The 25,444-nt window shown below is 38.7% G+C and overlaps 1 long non-coding RNA gene across 1 annotated transcript in view; it reads right to left on the bottom strand.

The window, feature by feature from the left end:
- The window catches only part of LOC110256420, a 479,854-nt gene that overhangs the window by 205,782 nt on the left and 248,628 nt on the right, over positions 1–25,444 (bottom strand). Inside the window, exon 6 of the long non-coding RNA XR_002337890.1 lies at positions 19,359–19,464. This is a non-coding gene — a long non-coding RNA (uncharacterized LOC110256420). The remainder of the gene's footprint in view (positions 1–19,358; positions 19,465–25,444) is intronic.

The raw sequence follows: 25,444 nt of genomic DNA, 5'->3' as shown, positions 1-25,444 counted from the left end.
ACATTTAATAATTTCTTTCATAAGACCATACTCATTTATTATGTTCTATCCCAGGGATTATATTTTTCTTAACTGTTATTGTGAACAGAATTATTTTTCTCTTCTATTTTCTAATGAACTATTCAGGGTTTACGGAGGAGCTACTAGATTTCAGAAAATTATTTTGTGTCTGGGAGTTCCCGTTGTGGCTCAGCAGTAATGAATGTGAATAGTATCCAAGAGGATGTGTGTTTGATCCCTGGCCTCGCTTAGTGACTCAAGGATCCGGCATTGGGCATTGCCGTGAACTGTGGTGAGGGTCACAGATATGGCTCAGATCCCCTGTTGCTATGGCTGTGGTGCAGGCCGGCAACTACAGCTCCAATTCGAAACCTAGCCTGGGAACATCCATATGCCACATGCACAGACCTAAAAAGCAATAATAGTAACAATTATTATTATTATTATTTTGTCTTGTCATTTTAAAAATCTCTTATTAATTATTGTAATTAGAGTTGATGTTTTTCTCAAAATAAAATAAAATATTATGCAAAAAATACTAATTATAATTCCTATTCCAATAGTTTTGCCTCTCGTTCCTCATTTTTCATCTTGTTTTACTGAAGAGAACTTTTAGAGAAGTCAACTTTCTCTTCTTGATAAAAATGGGACTATTTCAATTGTTTTGCATTCAAATATAAAGTTGGATCTTGTTTAGATATTAAGAAATGTTTTCTAAGATTTGTGATGGAATGGATGTTGACTATAATCAGAAGCCTACTCAATATTTCTTAAGATAATTATTTTTCCCTTTTGGTCTCTTGATCTAATTAACTGATCTCTTAACATTAACTCACCATTACATTCTAAATATAAATCTTATATTGTATTTATGGATTATATTTAAGGTATATTTAGATTCAATTTATTCATGGGTTATTTAGGTTTTGCCTCATATAAATGAGATTTTATTTAAAATAAAAATAGAGATAGCTATGTGGCTTATGTTTTTTTCTGTTTTTTCGTGTTTTTTTTTTTTGCTATGACTATCAGGTTTTTCTATCCAAATCTGATAAATTTATTACATAAAATCAGTAACTTTACAGCTTCTATTAAAATTCTATTCCTAAATCTTTGAAAAAAACTGGCATATGTATAAATAGTGAAAGCTATAATTTAAAAAATATACATTGCTATGAAAATTTTTCAGTTTTCCTAATTTTTAATGGGGCCAGACTTTCTCATAGGCAATTATGATATTTTTTAAAAAACTGTTTCGTTTATATTTTCTCATTTATTAGCATTGTGCTTTGGTCTGAATATGTGCTTCCCAAAGTCACATGTTGAAAACCTAATGCCCAAGGTGGTGATATTAGGAAATGGGGCCTTTGGGAGGTGATTTGGTCATGAGAAAAGTATCCTCATGAATGGAGTTGCAATAAGGTCCTATTGTGCAGCACAGGGAAATGTGTACAGTATCTTGGGATAGGACATAATGCGGGATGGATAATATGAGAAAAAGAATATATATGAAAAAGAATACATATATGTGTGTGTGTGTGTGTATATATATATATATATATATATATATATATATATATGACTGAGTCACTTTGCTGTTTAGCAGAAATTGGCACAACACTGTAAATCAGCTATACTTTAATAAACATTTTTTTTTTAAAAAAGAGAGAGACCCCAGAGGGATCTCTCACCCTTCCACCACACGAAGCTACAATAAGAAGCTGGCAGTCTGTAACCCAGAAAGGGGTTTGCACCAGAACCCACCCATTCTGGCACCCTAATCTAGCACTTCCAGTCTCCAGAACCATAAGAAATCAATTGTATTGTTTATAAGCCACCCAGTCTGAGGCATTTTTTTCCCAGTAAGTCAAGTGGACTAAAACACATTGTATTACATATAGTATTATTTGCGAATTTAAATTTTTTTTCTTGTCTTTTTAAAACTTCCTTTCTCAAATCTGGTTTCTGTTTAACTTTATTATTAATTAGGCTTGCCATAACATGTCTTTTTTGTTTGTTTGTTTTTAAAATGATCATATTTGTTTAGGGAGAAGAGCCTTGAGCATTCTTTTGAGGATAGTTGAGGACTTTCTTTAATAAAGGAGCAGGCATAAAATGAGGACGGAGCCAGTACTCTGATTCGGGAAAGCTGGCACTCCTGTTTCTCTGGAGGCAAAGAGGCAAGAGATGAAGAATTGCATGCACGCTTATGAAACATGGTCAGGAGTGGGCATTTGTAATGGTGATAAATGGTGTGCCACTTTAAAATTTTGAGCAAGATATGGAAGGGCCAACATAATGCAATTTTTAAATGACTCTAGGAGAAATTCATGAAAAGGCTTAAGAGATCCAGGCAGGAAGTCTTTGAAGGAGGCTATTAAAGTCCTGGCCAAAGGAGTGAGTAGAAAGAAACAGGAAAAAAAGGTTCCATGGTTTTAGTGAAAATATACTGCGTATCCAAAATGGAAATAGTCATCTGACAAGTAGAAAAGTAATTGTGGGGAGTTTGGACAGCACAGTTGGAGGTAAACCTGTCCCCCACATCCAGGACAGTCTTCTTTGGGTTTCTGAAGTATGAAAAGTCAGTGCTAAACAACTTCTCGCACAGAACTTTGAGAAGTTCTGTTCAATACAACCAGTGTCTTAAACACATGGGACGCGGAAGAGAGAAAAATAGAAATCCGCCCCAGAGTTTTATAGAACAATGAAGAAGAAAACCCGGAAAAGCCGAAAGTTTAGTGGGGGCAAAATGCACTTTTCTGATAGATTTGGGGAATTTGCATGTAATTCCACACTGAGCTGCCCCAAGGAGGTTAGCAGGCACCAGAAAGAATGGAGAAAGGTATGAAGTTAAGAACTAGAAAATAAAATAATAATAGTTATAATAATAAAAATACCCCCTATTATTATTACTCTGTTGCTATCGCTTGGTAGCAATATTATTATGTTGCAGATGAAGTACTGTTTTACATGCCTCAGCGAGTGACATTTTCCCAATGATACTAGAAGGTAGATTTTACTCCTCCCCCCTACCACAAAAGGAAACTGAGGCTTGATGAGTTAAAACAACTTGTTCCAGTCCATACAGACAATGACGGAAAGAAGTGGTATCTAAACCCCAGGATTTTAGCTCCGTATCCTTAGTTCTTAATCACCATATTGTAGAGAGTCATTCATATCTGGTGGTAATTTAGACCAGGGAAGAGGAAATGGTAAACCATTTCAGAAAGAGAAAAGATAGGATGGAGATCTTAAGCAGCATTTCTGAGCAGAAGAGAGATAGTCCCTACAGAGCTACAAGTGAATGAAACACAGAGAAAGCTAAGAAATTGTCTTTTCAGTTGTAGCATTATAAAAAGGGTGACACAGTATTCATCCTATCAAAATAATAACAAATATGATGGCATTCCTGTTGTGGCTCAGCAGGTTAAGAACCCAACATTGTCTCTATCAGGATGCGATCCCAGGGTTTGATTACTGGCCTTGCTCTGTGTGTTAAGGATCTGGTGTTGGAGCATAGGTCAGAGATGTGGCTCAGATCTGGCATTGCTGTGGCTGTGGTGTAGGTAAGTGGCAACTGCAGCTCCAATTCAAACCCTATCCTGGGAACGTCCATATACCATAAGTGCAGCTCTAAAAAGAAAATAAATAAATAAATAAATAAATAAATAAATAAATAAATAAATTAAATAATGTTTATATACATCTATATGATTATCTATGACATACCAAAAGAATAAAAGAAGAGACTTTGTCGATACCAGCTCATTCATACATTCATTTATTGAGCAAGTTATTTATTAAGCATTTACTACTGGCCAGATCCAGTTCCAGGAGCTGAGATTTTAATAGCAACTATGAAGAGATATGTTTCCCTGGAATTTACAGAAAAGCGAAAGAATAAGATATTAAGCAATAACCACACAAATAAATGCATGACTACAAACTTAGATGTGATGAAAGATCAGTGCAATCCTATAAAAGGTGGTCCAGAACTTAGACTGGCAGGTCAAAGTCTTTCCAGAGGAAGTGTCGCTTGTGCCAAGAGTAGGAATTACTAGGGGAAAGGATGGATGCCCTAAGTAGTGGACCACTGTACAGACATCCCAAGACAGGGGCAGCACAGCAGGTTCAAGGAAGAGAAAAAGGCTGTGGGCGGCTGGTACCCAGAGTGAAGGGGAGAGCAGATGGGGCCGGACAGTGGTTCTTACTGGGCCGTGAAGGCTGTGTGAAGGACCTGGCCTGTTATCCCAAGAGTGATGGGAGAGGTGACTGGAGGTGAGGTGGCTGGAAAGTTTTCACCAGAACAATGTTCAGATGGAGCATTAGGAGGATCTGGACTGCTTCACTGTGGAGACGGGACAGAGGAGGGCCTGAATGGGTGTCAGAGTCCTGGAAATATGTGCTGTGAAGCTCAGGGGAGATGACAATTCCTTGGATCAGAGAGGTATCTGTGCTGGCGAAAAGGAGGGAAACGACAGCCTGCAGACACTGAGAAGGGAAAGCCAGCAAAACTTGGGTATAATCGTGCTAAAAGGTGGAAAGAAAAGGAAACATCAAAGACCAGTCAGTTTCACAGTTTGTAAAATTGGATCGATGATGGCTCCATTTCATCAAGATAAAGAATCTTTTATTAAATACTTACCCTGGGCTAAGGACCCTACTCAGTTTTTGTGTTGTTGTTGCTCTACCTCAGGCATGCAAGAATAGTATTGATTACATAAATTATCATGTTATCTGCAACATACATTGAAACCTCACCATCGCACCCCATCGTCCTGGAAAAAAAATCACTGTGAGGTAGGCAATGTTATTAACAACATTTTGAGGAACTGAAATTGAGAGGGAAAGTAACTTGCTCAAAGCCACACGGTTGTGGATGGTGTGTGCTTGTCTTACTCCACAAAACATAGTCAATTACGCTCTATCCCAGCATATGATTAAATGCCAGCTGATTGGTCCAGGTCTGACCGACAACAGAGATGACAAGAAAAAAAGGATAGTAAGGTAGGGACAATATGGTCATGGGAGATGGGAGTGAGACAGACTGGGCTACAAAGGAGCCAACTGAAAATTACAGACCAGAAAATAGGTATTTTAAATAAAATACAACATTCCTGTTTCTTACTCATATCAATTTGGAGTCAGCTTTCACAGTAATTTTGGAAAATTTTTCCATAGCTTTTAATAAGCACATCAAAATTTGGAGTTCCCTTCGTGTCTCAGTGGTTAATGAACCTGACTAGGATCCATGAGGATATGGGTTCAATCCCTGGCCTAGCTCAATGAGTTAAGGTTCTGGAGTTGCTGCGAGCTGTGGTATGTCACAGACACAGCTTGGATCCCATGTTGCTGTGGCTGTGGTGCAGGCCAACAGCTGTAGCTCTGATTTGACCCCTAGCCTGGGAACGTCAATATGCCGCAGGTACAGCTCTGAAATATATACATATATAATATATATATTATATATAGATAGATAAATTTGGGCTTTGAGTGATTTATTACTTTCCTAAAGTCTCCCTTGAGAGAATCTCTTGATATGAAAATATAGATGTTTTATGACACGAAGAAAAAAACTAAAATGAGAACAGATTCTAAGGCTTCTAGCAGATATTTTTCAATGCCTCTTTTACCTAAATATCATGCCCATGTATTTATATATTTATTTCCTCCCTGGATATTCCTTTTCCTTCCTCCTGTCACTGGTCTCAACCACAGCCTGTAGTTCTGAGTCATCCCCAGGGTAAAACTTCTGCAAGCCTGCTTATCACTCTCACAATTACTCAATAAATGAGGAGAGATTTAGGGCCTTTGCCCCACTGTTTCCCCACTTCTCTCATGAGGAAATCCAGCCCTGCCTGTGCCAGTTCACTTCTCCTTTGCCTCAGAAAGGACACAGCAAGGCAATACATTTTCATCAACACTCAAGCTTGATCACGCTCTAGAGAATTGGGGTTTAATGTAATTTATGGGGAGCCACTTCCAAGGGAGATCCTGGAACCTCCAGTTTAATTGGGGTGATCTGGAAGGTTTGGCTCCTGTCAATGAGCAAGGAGAGGGTGCTGCATGAATAGAAATAGAAATCACTCTGCACACCCTCCTTATTCTACATACTCTTTCCCGAAAGCTCCCAGCTGTGGTTTTTCTTATTGATTTTCTGCGCCTCTTACTCCCTTTTTTAATCTTTACATGATTCTCTCCCATTTCTTTGGATCAAATATGTGACTGGGGGGGGCATAACTACTTCCTGGGAGTGGGAATCATCTCCTTTCCCACTCGTGCTGCTACCCTCACCAAATGAAAAGCAGCTCTAATTACATCTATAATGTTAATTAATTCAACGAATATTTATTGAGTGCTTAACATAGGCTAGACACTGTTCCAGGCACTGAAGATACAACTGTCAATAAAATAGATTATATTCCAGTGAGGGGAAAAAATAGAAGCAAAATTAAAAAGTAAAATATATAGTATGTTCCTCAGTGAGAAGTACTATATATAAAAAATAAAGCAGGAAAGAGGGTAATAATGACAGAGAAAGGTGAATTTTTTTTTATTTTTTATTATAGTTGACTTACAATGTTCTGTCAATTTCTGCTACACAGCAAAGTGACCCATTTATACATATACATTCTTTTTATTCCATTATCCTCCATCATGTTCCATCACAAGTGACTGGATATAGTTCCCCATGCTATACAGCAGGATCTCATTGCTTATCCATTCCAAATGCAATCGTTTGCATCTACTAACCCCAAACTCCCAGTCCATCCCACTTCCTCCCCCTTGGCAACCACAAGTCTGTTCTCCTTGTCCATGAGTTTGTTTCTTTTCTGTAGATAGGTTCATTTGTGCCATAATTAGATTCTAGATATCATATGGCATTTGTCTTTCTCTTTCTGACTTACTCCACCTACTATGAGAGTCTCTAGTTCTATCTATGTTGCTGGAAATGGCATTAATTTGTTCTTTTTTATGGCTGATAGTATTCCATTATGTATATATACCACATCTTCTTCATCCATTCATCTGTCAATGGACATTTAGGTTGTTTACATGTCTTAGCTATTGTGAATAGAGCTGCTATGAACATAAGGTTGTGTCTATCTTTTTCAATGAAAGTTTTGTCCAGATATATGCCCAGGAGTGGGGTTGCTGGGTGATAAGATAGTTTTATATTTAGTTTTCTGTAGTATTTCCATTCTGTCTTACATAGTGGTTGTACCAGTTTACATTCCTACCAACAGCAAAGGAGGGTACCCTTTTCTTCACAACCTCTCCAGCATTTGTTATTTGTTGACTTATTAATGATGGCCACTCTAACTGGTGTGAGGTGGTACCTGACTGTAGTTTTGATTTGCATTTCTCTGATAATTAGTGATGTTGAGCATTTTTTCATGTGCCTATTGGCCATCTGCATATCTTCTTTGGAGAAATGGCTATTTATGTCTTCTGCCCATTTATCAAATGGGTTGTTGGTTGTTTTGCTGTTGAGTTGTATAAGCTGTTTGTATATTTTAGAGATTAAGTCTTTGTCAGTTACACTGTTTGAAATTATTTTCTCCCATTCCATAGGTTGTCTTTATGGTTTTCTTAATGCTTTCTTTTGCTGTGCCAAAGAAATACCATCACTGGGAATGTGTCAGTGAGAAGGTATCATTTAAGCAAAGATCTCAAGCAGGTAAGAGAATGAGTCATGGCTATGTAAAAGAAGGGTGTCCCAGGCAGAGGGAATAGCTTGTGCAAAGGTCCTGAGGCAGCTGAATGCCCTAAGTGTTTAAGGAATAATAAGGAGTCCAATGTGAATGGAGTCAAGTGCAAGTGAGGTAGCAGGCTATGATGTTTGTGAAGTGGGGTGCAGATCACACAGGGTCATGTGGGCCACTGCAAGGACTTTGGGCCTTCTATTCTGAGATGGGAACCATTCATGCTTTGAGCGAGAAGTAATGTAATTTTACTTACATTTGATTAGAGTCAATAGAAACTAAGAACATTCTCAAAGTAAACAGCACACTTATTCTGGTTGAAGAGTATTTAGAATCTTCTTTTGCCAAATACTGTTTGGGAGACAAAACTGTGTAAGAAAGTGTCCCCTTTTCCAAGGAGCTGGCATTTTCTCAGAAGACAGGCTGAGCATTTGAAAAGCAGTCAGTTCTGCAGAGATAAGAGGTTACAACCCCAAGTAAAGGCCTTGAACCATTAAGAAGGAGGCTAACAAGAAACTTCCGAAATAGTTTCTGTAGAGAGGAAGGGACAGAGCCAAGGTTTCAAGGAGTGAGGAAGTGAGCAGAGAGTGGAGAAAGAATAGATAAATGTGGTCATTATTTTCTCTCTATTCCTTTCTCTCTCATTACTCTGAGGAAAGCCACCTTATAGAGACCACATTGGGGCAGATCTGAAGGTTGCTCATGGCAGCCACATAAGTGAGTTCATCACTCAAAGTCAGACAGCCGGACTGCAAGGCCCTAAAAGAAGCTAAGCCAGATCCATGCAGCCCGGTTGGTCCCCAGATTCCTGACCTTCAGAAAACGTGTGAGATGATGATGATACATATGTGTTGTTTTAATCCGCTAAATTTTGGAGTAATTTGTTACTCAGCCACACTTAACTAATACAAGATAAATTCATAGACAGAGTGAGGGTGGAAGAAGACAGAACATTAACGTGAGAGAGTAGTTTGTATTTTTAAACATGGGAGATTTAGCCTAGTTATTAATTCATCTCACTTATAAGTAATAAATATGTTTGGAGGCCCCTAGATATGCCAGGCATTCTTGCATCAGTTATGCAGGTGAATGTCAAAGTCTTTTGGAGCTCCCCATAACCTAAACACTACATTCACTTTGCTTTGAAATATCCTGTGAGTATTACTCCTAAAACTGGAAGTGGTAACTTTTCTGGGCAGAAACAAGATTTGTATTATAGATTTCCCCTTTCAGAAAGAAAAGAATCTTTCTCTTTTGCCCAAACTCAAAGAATTCTGCCAACTTTCCTATCCCTTAAAGAATAACAGCCAGTATTAAAAAGCATGAACTAGCCTTGAATGTTCCACAAAGTTGTCTCCTTTACCTGAGAAAATATTCATATCAAAACTGAGATAATCACTTTAAAAGTTCCTTCTTCCTCTTTTTTTAGATTCATATTTTTTCATAAAATGACATTTACATCTTTTAAAGAAGTTAAGCAAAGTACAGATAAGAAAATCTAAGAATTGCCCATATATCATCTAACAATAGTCATCTTTGTTATTATATAAGCATCATTCCACATACAGATAGAACAGTAGACAAAAAGATAGTGAGATAAATAGAGGCATAAATAATTCCATAAAAATCGTATCATATTAAAATATGCTACTTTTTAATTTGTATTAAAAATGAATGTAAAGAAAACAATATAAAAATGAAGGAATTGTAGAATTTGCATAATTATCTAATACTTATGATAGGAGATAGTTTCCAAAATGATAAAACCAAATTTCAAAAAGAAATAACAGGAGAAGTATTAAGAAGTTGGAGTCATTATGGTTCTTCTGGACTAAATGTGTCAAATTTAGTCAATATTGATTGATTGCTTGCTCTGAAAAATGAGAAAATTAGCATTCCCACCCACCTCCACTGCCCCTTCTCCAGATTTTTATTATGTTATTTTAATAATATCAAGTTACATATCATTTGCCTTCTGTTCTGAAATATATTACCAGCTTCCTCTTAGTTCTGCTAATGTGGTGTAAATTCAGTATTTACACCAATACCTATATCACAACACTTCTATCCTGAGCCTTTAAAAAAAAGTTTATATTTCATTTGGCCATATTTCATCAAGTACTTTTTAAAGATACACACTCCTTGAGTTCTTGCATGTTTAGGGATGTCGATCTGCTCCTTTCATATAAAAATGACACTCTGAATGATTATAAAGTATATAGATCACATTTTCCCTCTCAAAATCTGATATTTTTCTCTCTCCCTGTCTCTATTTCTCCATTTCTTCCTTCCTTGCTTGCTTTCCTTCCTTCCTTTCTCTCTCTTTCTTTTTCTTCCTACAATTTGGTTTTATTTTTCAAATCTTGATGCCAAAGGAAAACTTTCTTGTTCACCAAAGATCTATTAGAACTGACAGACACTATGTTAGAGAAAATCTAAATTACAGACAGACCTTCCTACATCAAGCATGAGTGAGGTGAAAATATTTCTGCATGGAAGCTGTCTAAATATACATAGTAATTAAAACTTAAAGAAGTGGATGAAAAGACAGATTAAAAAATCCAATGTGGAAGAGAGCATAACTCAAAGAATAAGCAGTAAAGTTATTCATATCTACAAACACTTTTCTGTTTTTCTTTTCCATGTTCTGTCATTTGGGGCAGTTTTGCTACACTTTAGTTGCATGACCCTGCATGTCATGGTTTAAAAATATAAGAAGTCTAATAATTTTGCCACTGCATTTGTAGATATTGCCAAATGTGGTGAAAATACAGCTGTCCCTATGCCACCAGAGATAAGATCTGCCTGCCTTCCAATCCCCAGCCCTGAGGGACTGCATCATTCCCCAAAAAGCATATCCACCCAGAACCTAGAGGTCCTGCCTCAATGCTGCTAGAAAAGAGAGAGACCATTCTCACGCAAACAGGGCCACAACCAGGCCAAACTTACACAAAATCAAAGTGAACACAGTGTATGAATTGATAGCCTTGCCAAAGCCCTACATTCTGGTGATTCTGCCACTAAAACCTATATACCCAGTCCAGGGATAATAGCCTACTAGTCCCGTGGCACATCACCAGACCTTATAGCCAGAATCTGTTACGATTAGCCAGTACCCATGCTATCTTAAATATTAAGTCATTATTATATATTTTAAATAGCCCCTTGTGTTAATCTCCTTTTGTTATGTAACAAACTACCACAAACTTAACATCTTCAAATGACATCCATTTATTAACTGAACTAGTTCTATAGGTAAGAAGTTAAGGTGGGCTCAAAGGAGTTCTCTGCTCAGAATCTCACAAAATTTCAATCCAAGCATCAGTCTGGCTGGGCTCTCATCTCAAGTTCTGGACTCTCTTCCGAGCTCATTCAGGTTGTTGGCAGAATTCAGTCCTTGCGGGTACAGGATTGTGGTTCCCATTTTTTTGTCTGTCTGACAGGGGCTATCCTCAGCTCCCAGAGGCCGCCTTCAGATCCAAGCCACATGACCTTCTCACAGGTCAGCTTACTTCCTTAAAGACGTCAGGAAGATCTCTAGTAGGAATAGATATCTATCTCTATCTCTAGTACAAAGGCTATAGACAGAATTTCTATATATAGTCTTTTTGTTTGTTTTTTAGGGTCACACTAGTGGCATACAGAAGTTCTCAGGTTAGGGGCAGAATCACAGCTGTAGCTGCTGGCCTATGCCATAGCCTCAGCAATGCTAGACCCAAGCTGCATCTGTGACTATACCACAGCTCAAGGCAATGCTGGATCCTTAACCCACTGAGCAAAGCCAGGGATAGAACCCATGTCCTCATGGATACTAGTTAGGTTCGTTACTGCTAAGCCACAATGGGAACTCCTCTACATACTTTTATATAAAGTAATATAATTACAGCAATGACTATCTTCTAAAATTTGGAGATCCACACTCAAGGGAAGGGGGTTATACAAGGTACATACAACAGCAAAAGGGAATCTTAGAGGACATCGCAGAAGTCTGCCTACCACTCCTTTACTATACTGAGTGCTTTGATTCCCTGCCTGATTAGACTTATAGAATCATTTGAACCATTTGTATTTAGCCAGCCTCCTATCCCTGATCCATTCCTAATCAGCTCTGTTCTGCAGGCTGCCCATTCACAGGCATGAGTATAACATTTACTTGACAAATATTTTCAGGAAGCAAAATTGTGCTTAAAAGTAATATAGAACATTTTGGGGAAAGACAAAAGAAAATGAGCTGATATACAAAAATGAATTATCACTTCATACTCACTATGGTGGCTATAATTTTAAAATAAAAAAAGAAAATAATAAATGTTGGTGAGGATGTGGAGAAACTGGAACCCTCAGACATTGCTGGTGGGAATGTAAAATGGTTCAGCCACTGTGGAAAACAGCTGGGCTATTCCTCAAAAAGTTGAACATAGAATTACTATATGATTCAGTAATTCTACCCCTAGGTATATTCTCAACAGAATGGAAAACTGATACCCAAACAAATACATGTAGACCTACATGTAGCAGCTGTAATCACACAAACAAAAAGGTAGAAACACCTCAAGTGTTCATCAACAGACGAATGAACAAATATTGGTATTATATATAACAGCATATTATTTAGCTGTAAAAAAAAAAAAAAAAAGATGGTATACTGATAAATGCTACAACATGAATGGACTTCAAAAACATTATGGTAAGTGAAAGCAGCCAGTCACCAAAGACTGCATATTGTATTGTTTCATTGATATGAAGTATCCAAGAAAGGAAAGTCCATAAAAACAGAAAGCAGACTGGTACTTACCAGGAGCTGAAGGGAGGGGGGTCAGGGAGTAACTGCTTAAAGGATACATGACCTCCTTTTTGAGTGATGAAAATATTTTAGAACAAGACAGAAGTAGTGGCTGTACAACATTGTGAATGTACTAAATGCCACTGAATTGTTCACTTTAAGATGGTAAATGTTATGTGAATTCCATCTCAATTTAAAAACAAATGAAAAACAAAGATAAAACAAAAAAATATATATCCATTGAGGGGGAAAACCTATTCTTTGCAATTATTACATTGTTTTTCTTCTGGTATTTCTGTTTCTAAGTGGGCTGAAAAAGAGCAGAGTCACACAGCAATCTTCCATGGAAAAGAAAAGAAAGAGAAGACAAAATGTTCACTAATTCCTTCTTTCCTGGTAGTCATTTGAGCCTATATTGTTGCAATAGATATAACAGATATAAGCAGCAAGCTTTTACATTTCTTGTTTTAACATAAACATTCAGTACAAACTCCAAAAAGAACCAAAATGAAGAGAACCACAAAAGTTTCAATGTGAGTTTAAAAAATACACTCAAGAAAAGAGCAAAAATAAAGAGAAATTGAAATTAGAGAAAAGACAACCAGCTGTGCCTACATGTGGCATTTCTGCTCCTCTCACATCCTATTTTATCCAAAAGTAATACGCAAATGGAGCAGATCGGTGCTTACTGGCATTTATACTTCTATTTTAATGCCACTTTTTAATGGAAAATGAAATTATGTTGGCTAGATATATTTCTTTTTATTTATGTTGACACCTTTAATCCCCTTTTATATATTAATGTGGATTTTCCTTATTTAGATAAGGAATGAGTACTTTAAGGTATCAACATGGAAAGACTTTCCATCGAAAATCCTATTTGGGCAAAGTCACACCTGTATCTACACAATAAAGTTTGACAACTGAAATGATGTAGTCTAGTATCTGCACTTCATTCCACATAGGCCAAGCAATTTCTTGGGAGCCACCACAGAGAATGACAATGTGAAAAATGAAAATGGCACCCAGTTTCAGTTCTCCAAGCCCCTCCACACCCACCTATCCCTCACAGCAGCTCCACCCTGGATTTATCTTATATTGCATGCTTTCAGATCTGATGCTGCTTCCAGATAGGATGTTACTTGAAAAGGGATTTTAGAAATTTACAAAACTTCCTTAAAAAATACATGCACCCACATGATCAATGCAGCACTATTCACATAGCCAAGCCATGAAAACAACCCAAATGGCTATCAACAGATGATTGGATTAGGAAGATGTGGTATATATACACAGTGGAATACTACTCAGCCATAAAAAAGAACAAAATAATGCCATTTGCTACAACATGGATGGAATTAGAGATTCTCATACCGAGTGAAGTTAAGTCAGAAAGAGAAAGACAAGTACCATATGATATCACTTTTATCTGCAATCTAATATAAGGCACAAATGAACCTTTCCACAGAACAGAAAATCATGGACATGGAGAACAGACTTGTGGTTGCCAATGGGGAGGGGGAGGGAGTGGGTTGGCTTGAAGCTTGTGGTTAATAGATAAAAACTATTGCCTTTGGAATGGATTAGCAATGAGATCCTGCTGTGTAGCACTGGGAACTCTGTCTAGTCACTTATGATGGGGCATGATAATATGAGAAAAAAGAATGTATACATGTATATGTAAATGGGTCACCAAGCTGTACAGTAGAAAAAAAATTGTTTTGGGGAAATAACAATTAAAATATATATATATATATATATATATATATATATATATATATATAAAACAAAAGTAGGTGGAAAATATAAAAATGCACATATTGACAAGATCCTTATTCTCATAAAATTAATAATGAGACAAATATAGAAATCATGAGCTATGCAGAAACCAGTGAATCTTAGTTTCAATGGGATGCTCGTTAAATTGATCAGTTGCCACCGAAGCCAAGCAAAGAACATAAGTTTTTTTTTCTTCTCAATATATAACACATGGAAAATATTTCCATGAAGATTATGCCTAGAAGACAAGGTAAAGTGGCCAATTTTATAATATTTTGTAACTCGCAGAACCATGAAAAGTGCAGGTTTGTTGTTCATAGGATCTTCAAACATATTCTCAAATATATATTTTGCACAAAACTAAGACGAGGTTCGTGTTTCTCAATCAGAAGGAAGGAAAGTACAGTTCCTCATCTTGCCTAAGTCATCCTCATCCAGCTTATATAGCTGACACGACTATCCTTCTTGTGTCAGTCATTCTAATAATAAGCCTAGAGCCTGAGAAATGTTTTCCCTCACATGTGGGTCTTCCCTACTCAGCCCCAGAATAAGTGTACTATCTTTATCTATTACCTAAATTGTATAGTTCTGTAAGGCAGGGACCATTGCCTGTGTGTTTGGGTCTCCCTCACAGCATTAAGCACAAGCCTGGTTCTGAATGAATGACCAATGACCATGAAACACCATGGACAATGTGCTGATGTCAGTGATCCTGATCACAATGGCCACAATAATGGAAAGTATAGACACAGAGGAGAACTCTTGCTATCAACCTGAATAGAGGCAAAATGCTGAATATGTATGAAAGCTCAACCTGACATCAGCAGGAAACCCACAAACTTTAGCAGAAAATAAATCTCTATGAAAGAACAAACATGTGATGCTACTAGGATTAAAAACGTTATCCCTAAAATTCCCCCAAGCAGTCACAAATATAGAATTGACCAAGTACTGAAAGGGCAATTTGGTGCTGAGAGTAAGGATTTAGAACTGGAGAGGAACTCTGGCCAGATTTAAATAATGGCAGAAGGATCAAAAATAAGAGAAGGTAAAGGATCAATCGATCGGCCAGCGTGTTGATCCGTAAAGCAGAGTAGGAAAAAAATGCAGCAGCTAACTTTGAGTCCAGCTATTTAAAAAAAAAAAAAAAGATTCAGTTTAAGATTCCATGTTTTCAAGGTTATTCAGAAAACGTGTGACGTTATTTCGGGCATAGAGTTTGTAAAATAGGGAACATGGCTGTAAAAGTTGGGGTAGAGTGTTTGCTCTTCATTAATATTTGATTTCTAGTAGGTTCAATATGGGACAGTTATACATTTCCTTGGAGCTGATCTTTCAATTAAAAAATATACATGTGCTCAAGTATATATTTATGTTTAGGGACATGTTAGGGGAAAAATTTCTGTTTGAGAAGTTGTGAATCTAGAGACAAATTTGCATGTATTATTATATGACAAACTTTATAGAATGTTCCCACAGACATTTCCACAAAGTTTCTCAATATGGAGTCCAAGGAAATAGAGAAGTGTGTTAAAACAGTACCATGTTAGAATAATAACAATAAAAAGTACTTTTTATCTTTATTTTTAGAGCTCTTACCATGGGCCAAAGTGATGCTAGTAGATCATCACAATAACACAAGGAGGTATATGGCTATTACCCTCATGTTGTAGATGAGGTATGCAGATTTAAAGTAACTTGGTAATAACCATTAGCTAATTAGAAGGTGAATCTGAAATCCAGGTTTTGCGACTTTAGAATTTACACTGCTAACCACTAGACTATCCTGGAAGTTTGAAATATCTTCACTGACATCAGAAGAATATGTTTGCCTTATGTGTGTCATTTTTATTTCAAAAAATATTTTTTAGTGATAGAATTTCAAAGGCCTGATGTATTAAATTGAATTTTATATCTAGGCGCTTTGTTTTTTCTTTAAGCACAAAATCTTCCCTTTAGCAAACAAAAAAAGCAATGGTATATATAAAAATTCCTATATGTAAATCCATCCTACAAAGGAATTTTCAAGCCTTGTCACTGACTAAGCCCCTCTGGTCATTCAGACCCTCAAAACCTTCCCATCCCCTTACTCCAAATATATTTCTGATTTTCCTTCAAAAACTAAGATGCAACTCCTGCTTCGTGACTATGTTCAGAGCTTCAGTGCTGTTTTTGGCCCTCTAGAGTTCCTAGGAAATGTGGGCTAGAGTCCCTTTCCTTGATCATCCCATGTATCATGACTTCTATTCACAGCCATGCTGTCCCTAACATGGTCATTCTTTCTAAAACCACTGCCTCTCTGGATGTCCCTTTTTACCTGAGTCCTTTACTTTGTTCCCTTTGAAAGCCTTTTCCAGGCATTCCCATTGCGGCTCAGTGGAAACGAATCTGACTAGTATCTATGAGGATGCAGGTTGGGTCCCTGGCCTTGCTCAGTGGTTTAAGGATCCTGTGTTGCAGGGAGCTGTGGTGTAGGCCGGCGGCTGTAGCTCCAACTTGACCTCTAGCCTGGGAACATCCATAGGTCCTTAAAAAAAAATGAAAAAGACAAATAAATAAAACTCCTTTCCAACTTCACTTGCAGAGAACTATCTGTAATCAACGCCCACCCTTAGTTTCAATGGCTCATTTTACTTCCTTTACGGCTCACAATTCTTACAGCATATGTCACATATAACAGAGAATGCTACACTGTTCTGACTGGGCTTGTTCTTTTTTTATTTCTAATTCTTGAATGGCATAGTGATGGCAGGTGAAATTGGCCAGAGTCCTTTTCTGCCATGATAAAGCTCCACGGTTATAGGAGAGCTTATCTACTATCAGTTCACTGCTTCTCCTCCAGAGACAGGCTCTCCCATCTAAGCGTGCTAAGTGGTCCTGGAAGCCTTCAGGCATGGATTGCTCCAGGCCTGGCCCCCATCCTCTTGCCTCTTTGTAACTTTCTTCCAGATCTTAAAATCAAAGTCAAGTACAGCACGTGCCACTGAGCAGTCTCTGGCCCTTGCACTGAAACATTTGGCACTAAACCACCTTACTTTTTTCTCTTATTTCTATCTTTGGTCTCTTAATTAGAGTCGTCGTTTTTCGATCCTCTTCTTTCTCTGCCCTGTCCCTTGCGGGTGCAGCTGTACACACCCTTCCTCCCTCCATGGGACAAGGGGTAGAAAGATACCCCTTCCCAGCCTTCTCCCTCCCCACACGGAACCTCTTTGAAATGTACAGGATTGAGAAGTTCTCTTCCATATTCATTTGAGTGCTTATATCTTGATTCCTTGGTGCTTTCATACCTGTTATTCATGTGCACTCTTATACCCCCATTAAATTATATAATTTGAGGGTAGGGACAGCAGTGGTGACTCCTGTTGGAGCTCTCTCCCTCCATTGTTCTCAGAGCATGGGTTTCTGCATGCTGAGCTCTCCTGACTTTCTCTGCCCAGTCAACTTTTTTTAGGGTTGCACCTGCCACCCATGGCATATGGAAGTTCCCAAGCTAGGGATCAAATCAGAGCTGCAGCTGCCGGCCTACACCACAGCCACTGCAATGCCAGATCCTAGCTGTGTCTGTGACCACAGCTTGCAACAATGCCGGATCCTTAATCCACTGAATGAGGTCAGGGATCAAACCCCCATCCTTATGGATACTAGTTGGGTTCTTAGCCTGCTAAGCCTCAACTGGAATTCTGTAGCTAACTTTAAAATCAGGCAAGATGGGGGGTCTGCCTTCCAGGTTATGCATAGGACTAAACAGAATGGGACGGCTCAAATAACAAGCATCTGTTTTGGAAGGAGGAATGATTTGAGCTACGGATTCTCTCAGATTTAAGTAACTTATACTGCCACCTATCTTAGAAATAATAACTACATAGATATATGCATGTGTGTGTGTGTGTGTGTATATATATATATATATATATATAGAGAGAGAGAGAGAGAGAGAGAGAGAGAGAGACTCAGAAATACAGAAGATACAGAAACCGGGGCTCCAGTCCCGCCTCTGCCCCTTCCTAGCCTTCAACTGTTTTTTGGGTGTTTTTGTTTGTTTGTGTGTGTTTTTTTTTTTTTTTTTTTTTTTTTTGCTTTTTGGGTTTTTTGTTTGTTTGTTTGTTTGTTTGTTTTTGGGGGGGTTGTCTCTATAGGGCCGCACCTATGGCATATGGAGGTTCCCAGGCTAGGGGTCGAATCAGAGGTATAGCCGCCAACATACGCCACAGCCATAGCCACACCAGACAGAGCCTCATCTGTGACCTACACCACAGCTCATAGCAACACCAGAGCCTTAACCCACTGAGCGAGGCCAGGGATCGAACCTGTGTTCTCACAGATACTAGTCAGATTCATTTCCACTGAGCCATGACGGGAACTCCCCAACTAGCTATTTAACATCTCAGAGCTTCACTTTCCTTATCTGTAAAAATGGGAATGATAAGGACACTACCACAGAGTTAAATCAGATAACATAAGCCAGCACATGGCCCAAATGAGGTGCTCTGAAAGTATCAGCAATTTTTATAATGAATGTATCCTAGAGCTTGTGGATCTTTTTGTCACTCCCCAAAGCCTTCAAGACAGTTGAGATGTCTTCCAAACAGTTGCTTTATGATTATAGGGCTCTCATTACAAACAATCTAGAAACTCACAAAGAAACTCAGGAGCAGAATATGGTCAATTTTACATATTAAGCAGCCTTTCTGACAATTTAGCAATAAAAAGCCCTTTAAAAAGAGGAAGAGGGGTATGAAAAAAGAAAAAAAAAATATCCCTTGGAAATAATGATTTCATCTTTGGTTCTGGCCTGTTTCAGGGTAAAGAAAAGCCAATTCAGAAAGTCCCTGGAGCTGTGCAAATTCTCTACCATCAGCTCATGGGCTGTGTCAGCAAAGCCAGGTCTGCCAGCAGGACATGGGGCCCAGGAGTTTCCCTGAGGCTCTCTCCCCTCTGGTGTCACAGCCCTGCTGTACTTCTGAAGGACAGAGGGCATCTGGACTACTGCCAGGCCCTGCCAGCCTTGATGTGAAAGCCCAGGCAGGCTTTATGCTCCACGGGGCAGCCTCTCCCCTTCCCTGTCCCCCCACCCTCGATATTATACTTACTGTGGTTTCATCCACTTTATCATCTCATTTGCTTTCTGATCTGATCCTGGGCTGCCATGGGCCTGATCAAAGGCAGATGTGAGTGCTCATCTTCACAAAGAAGCCCCTGTATTCAAACAAACATGTTAATTTATCTGGCATCTTGCCTGCAGTTACTTTCCCTTGCTCCCTCCTATCATTTCTTAATATATTCATTCTCCCCCCCACCCCTCCCATGATTTACACTCTCTTTCTCCTCTCTTGGTATGAGGACCATCTTCTTCCCATGTGTCTTCAAAAATCTCTTCCTTCTCCAGCTCCTAGTCTGTCATAGGTTAAAGTGATAAAATTGCTCTTTAGCCTCATCTCATCCTCCTCTTACTTGGAAAAAAAAAATATTATTATTATTATTTTTTTTTAAACCTGAGACATAGTCTTATTTTTGGCAGCCTGATTTGTTTTCAATGGTGGCATATACTATCAAATTCCAGGTTTCTTTTCTTCTAGCCTGCCTTCCCCTCTCCTTCCATCTTTCCTGCCCCTCCCTTCTCTGTCTCCTTATCTGCTTCTTCCTTTCAGGATGCATCCTTTTCTACCTTGTCCTCTCCTTCCTCCATCTCTCTTTCATTTTTAGGTCCGTTCCCTCTGAGAGGCAGTCACCGCTCCAAATTCTACCATGCTATACTGCCTCCCTCTCTGCTGACTTTCTGCTGAGTTGCTACTTTCAAGGTTTTGAAATTCAGTAACTCCTTAATAGTTTGCCCTAATTTGGAGAGAAGGTCAATCAGAAATAGTAACCCTGAGAAATAGAATATTTTACGAAAACCTCCCAGTTGAAGGATATTAAGTGGACACAATATGCTTGTTGACAAAGAATGAAGAAAGCTATTCACAGAACTACCAATAACAATTTACTGAGTTCTCAGGGCTGTGAGTGATTCAGAGATGAACAAGGCTTGATCCCTGCCCTCGAGGATTTTAAATATAGTACAGAAAATACAGCACGCTCCTGTATGACCTTAATAAAGCAGAGTGTGTGAGAAGCTGATTCATCTGACAAACATTAACCCCTACACTGTGGTTAGAGTTGTAGAAAACTCAAAAGTGAATCCCACATGGTCTTCACCCTCAGGGCACTTAGACTCTAGCAGAGGATCAATTTGTACTTAAATGATTACCATGCAAAACAAAAACCAAACAAACAAAACCCTTAAGGTAAAGGACAATGAACAGTCGCCAGGGCAAAAAGATCCAGTGAAACCAAAGCCCAAAGCCGGAAGATGGGGAAGGTGTCATGGCAGAGATGCCATTGGATTTGGGTCTTGAAAGATGACTTGGTAAAGAGGGCAAAGCTGTACAAAGGCCACACAGAAAATAAGGTCATACTTCAGTCCCTTGTGAGAAGGCCGCGGGGAACCCTGGGTGAGGATTCTGAATGTGAGTCTAGCCCTGCTGAGAGGTGATGCTCTGATGGATTAGCAGTCTCCCCTGTGAACCCAAGCAAAGGAAGTGGAGCCCTGGACACCCACATGTGACTTCCCATGCTCAGGAGACAACATGCACAAGCAAGGCTCAAAGTGATTCTCATTAAAGGGGAAAGAGACTGGCCTGATGTGGCTGTTGGGTAGGTTGTGAAGGGAGGCAATCTAGGTGATACTGAGGCAAGTACTGTGTTGGGATGGGTCCTCAACACCAGGCATAGAAATTGAACATGCAGGATTTTTGAGCAGAAGGCGATAGAAGCAAATTTGTGCCAGGTCATTGGAAGAGGGAAATATTAGATGAAGAGAAACCGCTTAGGAGGCCACTGGAATAATTCAGTAATACTCATTTTAATGAGTATGATGGCAGTGTAAAGAGGGATTTGATTCAAGAAATATATCTATGATAGAATCTGCAGAAAAAAAGAAAGGAATTATAAATGAAACAGATTGGTTAAAACAATGATGATGCCCACAACCAAAAGAGGCAAGACATGAGGAGGAGTCATTAGGAAAAAGTTAACAGATTTATTAACTATTAAAATAAATCTATTTTAATCAGTATTATTCATATTGAGTTTTTAATATTGGCGAATACAGAAGCAACGGTGAAAAGAAAGCATAGGAAAGTCAGGCCACTTGAACACATTTGGGGCCAAAATTATATATGCCTAGAAGCCAAAAATCTATATCTTCATTCAGCAAATACTTACTGAGTACCTACTATAAATCAATGAGATGAAGCATGGTCTAGAAAACATACCCCAGAAAGTGGATATTGCTGACAAAATTTCAATGGGTAAAAAAAATAAGAGTTGTAGGGCTTGAAGTAAGCAGAAAAACTTGAAAATATCTGTCAATGGGTAAACTGATTTCACCAGAGCTGAGACTACCTCAATGCATCCCAGAGGCTGTGAAAGACAAAATAGAAGAGAGTAAGGAGAAAAAAAAAAACCCTTGAGAGTAAGGAGAAAAAAAGCCACAAAGGTTTTTTTAGCACCCAGCAACTCATTAACAAATAGGTAAGAGTCAGTTGTGCTTAACAAATGTATTATTTAAATGCAAATAGTGCTGCCAATTGTCTTCACTTTAAGTGGACTAAAGAGAAGGCATCTAATGTGGGAGAGCAGGGAACCAAGGTGGACCTAGTTGTGTGGCTGCCACTTAACAGTAATATACCTTGAACAAGTTACTTAATTTCTCTGAGTCTCAGTTTACTTCCTTATGGAACAAGGAAAATAATATTTACTTCACTGTGTTATTGGGAGGGTCCAATAAAATTAATGTGCATCAAATGCCAGGAACAATAAATGGCAGCTATTATTATCATATTTTTAATACATGATAACACATCTTTCCTGGTTCGAGTCAAATTCTGTCACCAAATTTCCCTATGAGTAAACTATCTGCACATTCTAACAGTCTCTAGTAACAGAGCTTTGTTGGTGGGATTATAATACATCCTTTACCCTGCCAGTCCTCGTCCACAAGTATAATTCTGTGCCACAAATGCATGCTTCTGCAGTTTTCATCAGAGGGTGGATGGGGACAACTGGGCTGAGGGCAGAGTAGAAATATCTTTGTTTTCACATCAAATAGCAATTTCCATCAAATCTCACCCCTTTCTACCTCAGATAATCCAATCAGCCTCACATGGAAATAGTCCTTATATTGACCCTTATATGTAATTCCCAATCCCCACCCTCATCTGCCAAATTTACTCTACTCCTCCCCTGTATATTCTTAATATCCATTTGCAGCATCCTGGCATTCATGATGCCCCCTCTTCCTCATGGCCCCATCTAAAGGGTCCTGTCTCTTGAATCAGGTTTTTTTCTCTCCACTCCCATTCTGCTGCCCAGTCTAAGACCCTCAAACTGATTTCTAGGCCATCATCTGTTCTCTATTCCAATCTGCCCTTCACACTACAAAAGAGATCGAATTATGTCATTCTGTCACTTGCTAACTTCTATTAGCTCTGTCCATTGACCACAGGATAAAATCTATACATTTTAGTTGAGCCTCATAGCCCTGTATATTCCCAGCCTAGCTATTCAGCCAATCCTCTGCTCCAATTTCCCAAATACGTAATATCAGCCACTAATTCAAGTCACTGAGTGCATTGTTCCCTTCATGTATAGTACCTCCCCATGACTTGTTTGACAGGTAAACTGTTACTCTTCCCTTAAAACCCAGTTTCAATGTAACTATTAGTAATAGAGATTGAGGATAGCTTTTTGAATTCCAGAGCTCTGTTCTTAAGTCCTCTATAACCTTGAGAGGTACCTAAGGGAACCACTACCATGTACACTAAGGCAAGCAAAAGAACAATTTTTACCTTGGCTTTGGCCTCAAATGCAAACGGGAAGCCCTGGGTTGGCTAACAGAAGCAAGACTGCCTTGAATACAATTATTTTCCTTGCACAGAGAAACTGGCTTTTTTTTTTTTTTTTTTTTTTTTTTTTTTTTTTTTTTTTTTTTGTGGGACTTCACTCTAGTTTCTAATGCTCTCTAAGAGTCTGAGAGAAAAGGAAGGGTGGGAGCTCCCTTTTCTTAGGCAGGAACACCACGGGCCCTAACATCCTCCTAACCGTGTGGATAACAGGAACGGACCTATTTACCCACCATAGGTTCATGTTTTACACCTGCCACTAGGACCTGCCCTCTAGGAAATCCCAGGACATGACACATCTATTGTGGCTCCCCTCCTCCTTGGGATGAAGTCACAGGTCAATAAAGTGCCAATGGTAACTTCCTTTGCGATTTCTTCCCAGACTCTTTCCACTCACCACTGCTCCTTCCTTCATCTCAGTGCTTTTACTCCTTCCCTCATCTACATTAAGTCATTTGTTTATCCTCTCTGATATTACTTATATTTTGTATAATTATTTTTTAGTATTGTCTTTCCCACTTGACCATCATTGTAAAGCAGGTAGGAATTATATTTATCTAGTAGCCCTATATGTCTACTGCCTAACACAGGGAAACCACTGGCTCATATGATGCCTTGAGGTGACCTCCTCCAGCTGGACTTAGCCTGTGCTCGGTGAGCAGAGTGTAGACTGTTTATGCTCCCTTCCCCCATTCTCAGAACCCCTGGTGTAGGGCATAACTCAGACAGAGTTGTCATATCCAGCAACCCTAGACCAGCACAAAGAAGAACACTTTAAATATTTTTGAATAAGTGGATAGAACATAATGGAACTGCTTTGGCATATGAGGAATACAGTAACAATGTAAAGGCTGAGAAACTATGAAGCATAAAAATTAATAGAATTTGTGACCAGGACCATTAAGGATCCATAAATTTCTTCAGTATACAAAAGCTAAGAGGGCCTTAAATCTCAAAGAATTTTATAACTGGAAGTATGGCAGCCATATGTTCCAGATCTTCTAGGATAATTCATATTGCAAATCTCCTGTCTCATTGTCCCCATAAGTGTAATTGAACTTGTCAGAACATATGTCCTAATTTGGGACTCAGAAAATATAGTTACTAACTAGGAAGTGTATTTGATTTGTTTTTGTTCAAACCTCTCATTTTACAGATGAGAAAACTGAGATGCACAGAGGCTAATCAGGTAACCTAATGATACACAGGAAATTAATCTATTATCGTGTTTGTATTACTTTCTTCTGTGATCTGACACAGATCCCAAAAGCCTTTCATTTGCAATTGAACAAATATCCCCACTCCTACTATAAACTTTTCCTGTCCTGCCATCACAACCTACCAGCAATCCTTCCACCCTAAATCATGTGGCGTCTCTGATGTCCTGTAGGGCAGGGTGCCTGAGACACACTCAGCCTTGATTTGGGGACTGAATGTCTGCAGGGCAAGTTGAGGGAGGGAGAGTGAATGCCTTCATCAAAGCGGATGGTACAGAAGAGACATAATCACTAAGTGATGCTTCTTAATCACTACATTCTGAACTCTATACCTCAAAACCCCAGGCTTCCTGGTATCAACAGCATCCAAGGTGACTTTCTGAGATAAAAGAGGAAAGTGAGAACATCTGGTAGGGGCTGGCTCAGTAATGACAAAGTACAGGGAGGACCCAGCAGCCAGTCTGCAACTGCCATTCATAAAGAACTTATCACATAGTGAAAGTGCATATGGAGTTATTAAGAAAAAGGACAGAAAGAGTAGGTAAGTAGAGAATAATTAATGTGATCATATTATGGATACCGTAGTACAGTAACAATAATGAAGTGCTTAAAATCAAGGTGAACACACAAATCCTACTGACTGAAGGACTCGTGCAAGTTAAAAACTTGAAAGGGGAGGGAGGGCAGGTTTAAAAAACAGAGGAGTCCAGACAGAAGGCGATGTGGAGCCACATCAATTGGTGGGATAGAAGAACACCAGCCAAACTTTCACTCTAATTTGATATATGACTTTGAGGAAGCTACCTGAGCTTCAGTTCCCCTCCTTACAAACACAAGAAGTGAGCTCCATGACCTCCAAGTACCTTTTCTAGCTCTAAGTTTTCATGATCCTAACTGAACTATTACTATCCTTTGTTTACTTGCAGAGAATTTTGTTGGTAATAAGATGATTAACAGTGTGGAAGGTTGTGTTTATCAGATCAAAGGAAAATTACAATTTCTAGCATATATTCCAGT

This window comes from Sus scrofa, chromosome 13 (genome assembly GCF_000003025.6).
Source record: "Sus scrofa isolate TJ Tabasco breed Duroc chromosome 13, Sscrofa11.1, whole genome shotgun sequence".
Lineage (NCBI taxonomy): Eukaryota > Metazoa > Chordata > Mammalia > Artiodactyla > Suidae > Sus > Sus scrofa.
The sequence above is the reverse complement of the archived record's forward strand: the minus strand, read 5'-3'. Positions and strand labels throughout refer to the sequence as shown.